The following is a 7,571-nucleotide window of genomic DNA, read 5'->3' as shown; positions in this document are numbered from 1 at the left end:
AGTGTATGTGTGAGTGTGAGTGAGTGTGTGTGTTTTGTGTGTGTTTTGTGTGTGTGAGTGTGTTTGTGTGTGTGTGTTTTGTGTGTGTGTTTGTGTGTGTCTGTGTGTCTGTGTGCACTAATGCTTCAATTATCTGCTATGGTGAACACTGTCCCCAACTCAATTATGGAGGTTAGTATTAAGCTGTGAGTAGTATGTGGAGAGTGGTCACAACGAACATTTAGGAGTCCTCTTCTGTTAAGTTGTCTGAGACTTCCAAATGCTGCATGTTGTGAGTGGGTCTCACATCTCAGCACACTAACTCTATTAAGTACAATTCCCGTGTGTTTTTCTTAAACAATTTTCTATGAAAACCTTTAATAATTTTTTTCTCCCATTCATCTTTTGGGGGACGAAGGGTCTTTGGGTTTTTTTTTTCTTGCTTAATTTAGGTCCACAGGATTTTCTGTAGCCTTTGAAGAAGTCCTAGTTAGGACACTGGATCTGTATACTTTAGGGAATTAACCAGTTAACTGAGCACATTTTTTCTTTGGTTTCTGTTTTTCTTTTGAGATCTCACTGTGGGAGCAGAGGAAGCCCTGAGGAAGTGCAGCCCTGAGTGGATGTGTGCTGTAAACCTGATATGACCATGCCATGGACCCAATGCTGTTTATCCATGGGGAAAAGGCAAAGGCCCCCATGCCCCTTGAGACTCAGAGACAACAAAGCTTTCTCAGGATGGCATTGATAGTGTGTGCAGAAAAAGTCAACTCTACCTTTCTCCCTGGCCCCATCTGTATATTTACAGCCTGAAGACTGTTCCCTGCAGAGACTGCTCCTACTGAGATTAGCTAAATCTGCCCCTTGTCAGTTACATATGCATAGTCCTCCCCTCCTTGTTTATCTGCATGTAATGCCCACCTCCTTGCTTCCCTGTGCAACAGCTCTGCTTCCTGGCCAACTCTATATAATAAACATGCTGAGCTTCTGGGATGCTGCATTTTCTCCAGCTCACGGACCCAGCCTTCCCCATCTATGGGTGTCCAATGTCATTCTTCATTTCCTCCTCATCCCTGGTCAGACCCAAGTCCCCGGAGCCACGAAAAGGACTTGGCAATCTCAGTCTGCTCCACTTTGAAGGAAGTGCTTTCTAAACTGAAATCTAAAGCACACAGTGGGTTTAGCTCCCTCTCAAGTGTCTTTGGTGAGGGATGGGGTGGGTGTGAGACCAGTTGCATTATGACTATTGCAGAAGAGTAAAGGATTCACAGTTTGCTTTTGGAGAAGGTGAGCTCCCCAAGAGGCTATCAATGCCAATGTTTTCCCAAGTCACCTTCTAGGAGGTCAACTGACTCCTAGGTGAGTCTTTGGTTACACTGCTTCAGTTTTCTGTGGCTACACTGTCCAAATGGCACCCACTGGTCACACATGGCTATTTGAGATGAACTAAACTTAGAACTAAAATCTGCCTCTTTAGTCACAGCAGGCAAACCAGGAGGCAAACAGCCAGCCAGAATCCATAGACAGAAACACCGCAGATATAGAATATTTCTATCATCTAGAAATTTCTCCTGGACAGCAGTGGTCTAGGTTCTTGGTGTCTGGTTTTTCCTTCAGGGAGAATTACTTACCGTACTAATATCCAACGGTTTATTTTTAAAGCAACTTTACCAAAATATGGCTTACTCATCCCCAAATTAATCCAGTTTAAGTCTACAGTGCAATGGTTCCCCATAAATCTACCCGAGTTCATCACTAGACCACGGAACAAAAGATCAAGAGTGTTTGCAGTTATGTAAAATGGTATGCAACAGTATTGACCACTGCATAATCATACTGTACTACTTTTGAATTCTTCAAAATTCAGGCCTTTTATTGATATAGTTGTACAAAAATACATTATCCTAGAGTTGAGAAAATATTATACAGAATTTCATCTGGGCTTTATATTTCAATGAGTCTTTAATATTTTGCATCTTTTGCTAGTATCGTTAGATTCTTTATAAGAATTTTATTTTGTGGAGTTTTTTTTTGCCAATCTGGTCATTATTTGATGCCATTTCAATGTTCTCAGGATTTTAATGAAAATAATACCACAGTGATAACATGATACTCATTTTCTTGAGCCATTTACATATGTATATACATACATATGGGAAGTTATGTATACATATTTCTATGCTATACTTTGTAGAATACAATTCTATTATACGTCAACATATACAGTTTGCTCAATATGATTTCTGTGAATGGTATCAGTCATGGGGAAATATTAAGAGCCTGAATAAACATGGACAATACTTGCAGAATGCACATAAAATTGAAGATGGTATATAAGCAAAAATGTGAAGTATATCACTTACAGCTTTCATATCGAATGCACTTTAAAATTTTTAATAGATTAAAAAAATTTAAATCATCTTTACCCAGTTTCATGTTTTTTTTTCACTATGTGTCTCCTGGATGATTTGAATTATATATGCTGCTCAAGATCCTTTTAACAACAGTAACCTAATGCCTTACATGTGTTTCTGATATTTTTATTCACTTGATCACTGTTCAATAATTGTACCAAGTTGATAGCTGTAATTTTTGATCACTTTAAGAATGTAAATTTCATCTGTATGTATACTTTTGATCCTAACTCTTTGGAGGCATAGGCAGGTGGGTCTCTTTTTTGAGGTCTACCTGGTCTACATAGGAAAACCCTGTCTTAAAAAATTAATCAATAAATAAGCAAATAAATAAAAAGAATTTAAAACACTTGAAATTAATATGAACACAACCACATCTTTAATAACAATTGATTTTTTATTGCAGATAATTCATATAATCAATTTAAAAAATGTTATATAGTATCATATGGGAACTCAATTTCACCGTAAAATAAACCTGCTTTTCTCTTTTCATTGGTTGCTCTTAGTTAACATTTTCATACACATATATAATTTATTCTGGTTATTCTCTCCCCCACATCTTCTCATCCCCTCCCCTATGACTTAAACTTATACAGTCTTCTAAATTAAGGCTTTCCAAATGTAGGATTTCTCTTTTATGTTTTATACATTCCTTTACTTTTCCATCTACAGTTGATGATATCTTAATAAGAAACCCATTCTGTCATTAGGATTATCTCAGTGCTTGGTAGGAGACATTCACATTCTTCAGTAGCTTGTCATCAGCGCAGGAAATGACATCGATGTCTCTCTCTGTTTCTGTCTCTCTCTGGCGCTGGCTCTCTGTCTCTGTCACCCTCTCCGTCTTTCTCTGTCTTTCTGTCTCTCTGTCTCTCTGTCTCTCTGTCTCTCTGTCTCTCTCTCCATCCCCTCCCCAATTGTTTTGTTTTCTAATACAAGGTCTCACACTTTAGTCTAGGCTTGAACTCAAGGCAATCCACCTACCTCAGCCTTGTGAGTGCTGGGATTCCAGGCATACACCATCTTGCCCAGTGAATTTTGTGACTCTCGTACATCCCTTTACCATTTCTGAATTATTTTTAATATTGCTGTGACCCTTTTCTAGCTTCTAGATGTAGATACATTAACTGATTAGAAGGTTTTATTTTTAAAGATTTATTTATTTATGTACATGAACACTCTGCGAGTGTGCCTGCATGTCAGAAGAGAGCTTCAGAAGGAAGAGGGCATTGGATCCCACTACAGATAGTTGTCTGTCAGCATGTGGTTGCTGGGAATTGAACTTGGGAGCACTGGAGAAGCAGGGCTCTTAACCACCAAGCCATCTCTCCAGCCTGATAAAAAAGATTTTAAATTTCATTCTATTTCTGTTTGTTTACAATCTTTCTTCTTGAGAACACTGTAATGGAATGTCCAAATGGTAATTAGTGGCGGTTGGTAGGAGACATATGTGTGATGCTGCCATATGTATGAGGGGCTGGCAACAAGGTGCAGAGCCAAGACCATGGCCCAGTGCCCTGAGGCTCGCCTGCTGGATCTGGGATCTCAGCCCCATCAGGATGCCTTCAGGTGAGGACAGCAGGTGGTGGCTTGCACCCTGCTGAGCTGGCCTAGGAGAGTGGCAACCACAATCACCATGCCCAAGCCTCAAGCCTGGGGCAGCTGGAAGCTCCGCAGGCGATGGCCGCGGTTAGGTTATGTTGGGCCTGGGGGCCACAGAAGCCGCCCTGCGCCTCCTCAGAGCACTGACGGGGTCTGACGGGCCTGGGCGGAGCCCAGAGATTCACACCACACGCCTCCCCGTGTCCTGCTTCCCCGTGTTGCCTGCACCGTGGAGTGGGCACCCGTGTCTGTCCCACCCCGCAGCTCGACCGCGCCCGAGCCGGGCCTCAGGGCACGCGGAGCTCGTGGGTGAGCGCGGGGCCTGAGGGGACCGGGCGCCCGCGTTATATTTGGCGCCCTCAGCAGCGCGTGTGCCTGGGCGAGTTTTCCATCAGCAGGTGCCAGCAGCCAGGGCGCCACCTCCCAAGCTGACTCCTCTCTCTCCCTCTCCAACCCTGGCAGGGCCCAGAGGTGATTCTGACTGCACGATGTCCTCCTTCCTGGAGGCGAGCTCTTCGCAGGCGCCACATCGCGAACAAAAAGAGAAAGAAGAAAAGAAAAGAAAAAGCAGAAGAAGCGGCCAGGGAAGGGGGACTTAGCGGCGTTGGGCGTCACCTCGGCCACCGGAGGGCGCGCTATGACAGCGACGGGGTTTCCAACTGAGACTACAGCCTCGCAGTGTCCAAGGAAGAAGCCCAGGCCAGTCCTGCCAGGGGACCTCGAGGCCTGGCGCTCGCGCAGACCCCTAGCCCGACCTCCGGTCTGGTCCCCAGGGACAGCAAGGAGCAAGCAGGGCGGGCTGCACCTTAAGAGCAGCATCGTCAAGGTAGGTAGGAGACCTGCTCCCCTCCTTGGACTGGTTCTGCCCCCCCCCCCCCCCCCCGCGCCCTGGGAAAGCCATGGCAGAAGGAGGCAATGCAAAGTGAGCCCACTAGGTAGGGGAAGGGAGGGTTCAGGAATGTATGGAGAGCTGAAGCAGGGATTGGAAAGCCCATGGCATTGAGAAAGAATGGAGAGGTAATCTGGAGTGTGCATGAGAGCTGTGCTCTGACATCCCCACAGCAACTTGGGGTTGTCACACCTCTCCAGATGACTTGGAATTAAATGGCCTGTACCTGCCAGGGCAGGACAGGCTTTTCAGAGGCAGCTTAGCCTGGTGGCACATCCCTGTAATGTTTCTAATGTATGTTAAAGGCCTGGGATCAAGGGAAAATATTTTCTAAAAACCTCAGGCAGTGAATGTATTATTTAATAGATTTCTTCTGATCTACTATGTAATTGGTTGCCCCTTGCAAGAAATTGTATTTGGAGGATGCAAAATACCCTCCTTCAATTACTTGGAGAAAGGGAACATAAACAGAGATTTCCTCTTTTTTAGCCTCCAAAGCTCTGAGAGATTACAGTTCTGCATAATTTAATTCTTTCCTACCTGCTATGAGCAGACCTTCAGATCAGCAAGTTCCTTTGGAATGGTTTTGCTTGTTGTTGTTCATTTTCCATGGTGCTGATTAGAAAGCCATGAATTGTTTTGTGAATTTTAAATTTCAAGAGGTGGCACCCAGAGTTGATGGTGGTTTCCTTCAAACACTGCAGTGTATTTGCAGCATAAAAAAATACTTCTTGTGACAAGAAGTGGAAAAAGAAAGTTGATGAGCTAAGAAAAGTAGAGCCTTGAGCCAGATCAACCATTTGGCTTCCTCACATATGGAGCAAGCATGGAATGTGGCTTTTTCAGAATCGATGGGGTTTTTAGGATTGGGCAGTGAATGCTGTCTGGTGCTAACCCGTCCCTTTTGTGGCTGACAACCCTTAGGAGACAGGTCAGAATGTGCCAACAGCACAGAGTTGGCACTGGTGGTGTTTGAACTCAGAAGTGCTCAGGAACTGTGAAAGTTTCTCTGTTATCACCCTGGAGCCATCTAGTGAAATAGACCACTGTGATGCTGTGAAAGAGAGGCTGTTGTGAGGGCTGGAGAGATGACTCAATGGGTAAGAGCACCAAGTGTTCTTCCAGAGGTCCTGAGTTCAAATGCCAGCAACCACATGGTGGCTCACAACCATCTGTAATGAGTACTGATGCCCTCTTCTGGTGTGTCTGAAGACAGATGCATTGTCTCACATATAAATAAATAAATCTTACAAAAGATTGTCATCTACTGCAGTTTCTATGTGGACAGGGCACAGTTGAAGGGCTTAAAGATCAAGTACATTGCCTGTCTTTAAAGATCAAGTGTATCACCTAACTTTTAAACCAAGAAATGTAGTGTCTTTTTTGCTGCTTGTGTAGCTTTTAGTGATGTATCTTTTCTCCTAGTACGTCCTTTGTTTCCATAATAGTTGTTTTCAAGTATATATGATTATCGCTCCTATTTGCAGAGCTATTCAATATTTTCATTGGTTAAATATTTGTGGTGAATTTACATTGTGATATCAGTAAAATGCTATGTGAAAATTTTAGAGAATATACCGGTTTGGGTAATTTTAATAATCTTTGCCCTCAAGTGGTGGCCTGTTTTCACATTGAAAAGACTGGAATTCATTACCATCCATAGCAGGATTGATAGGGAAGCACAATGGACAGCAACAGTGTTGTTCCCTTTGACAGTTGTGGGAGCCAAGAAAGAAGTGTGACTTGCTTTTTGTGATTTACCAAATCAAGACAAAGTATCATTACTATAGAAGCCCATGGAAAAAATGATGAAGTTTTCAGAAATCACCAGTTGAAGAAATGGTGGTTTTGCTTATATTGAATTCTGAGTTTCAAAGTTATGTTTCATTTTTCTTTATTCCTTAATGAGGCTTTTTATTAAGATTTTTATTCACCATTACACACTTAGATGCACAGTGCTAGGATCGTAGTAGGTGCTCATTAAATCACTGACCATTGTGGAGGAGGAATGATAAGAAAGTATGTATTTTCTGTAAGTTCTGTTAGTTTTGGGAACAGGTGGTTTTAGGTTTACCATCATAGTTTGGTATCTTGTCCCACAAAAGACAACTTGACAGAACCCCCTTTCTGGCCATTATGTTCAACTTATTTTTCTCTTAATCATTCTTGAAAATCATAGAAGTAGTGTGGAAAATTGATTGTACCTGCAGTATAGCAAAAAAGCCCAGTCTAGATAGGAAGCAGTTATGTTTCTCCATGAGCTGATGTCTTAAAACATCTAGATTTTAGGAATTTGGTGTTGTGTTTTCTAAACATACATCTTACAGCATACAGATAACATCGTGAGAGAATAAAGGAATCTTTTGATTTAGCACCAAATTCCCTAAAGCAATGACTACTGCTCAGCTCTCCTGGCCATATGAATAGCCGAAATTATATTTCACTCTTTTAAAGAAATAATGAAAGCACTTAAGGTTAAAGCAGAGCCCATGGGAAAAGTTTGCTGTGGTGTTTCTCTTTGGTTTCTTTTGCTCTTTCTAGAGAATGACTTTAAGAAGTCAGGGCGGTCAGGTGGTCAGTGTGGTCAGGCAATCATGAGCAGATGGTTAAGCGATGTGCTAGGGCCCCATAGGTCAGTGAGCCCAGCTGAGATGCAGAGTCTAGCCAGTGAGCGTAACTGAATA

The sequence above is a fragment of the Rattus norvegicus genome, chromosome 9 (genome assembly GCF_036323735.1).
Source record: "Rattus norvegicus strain BN/NHsdMcwi chromosome 9, GRCr8, whole genome shotgun sequence".
In the NCBI taxonomy this organism is placed as follows: Eukaryota; Metazoa; Chordata; class Mammalia; order Rodentia; family Muridae; genus Rattus; species Rattus norvegicus.
The sequence above is the reverse complement of the archived record's forward strand: the minus strand, read 5'-3'. Positions refer to the sequence as shown.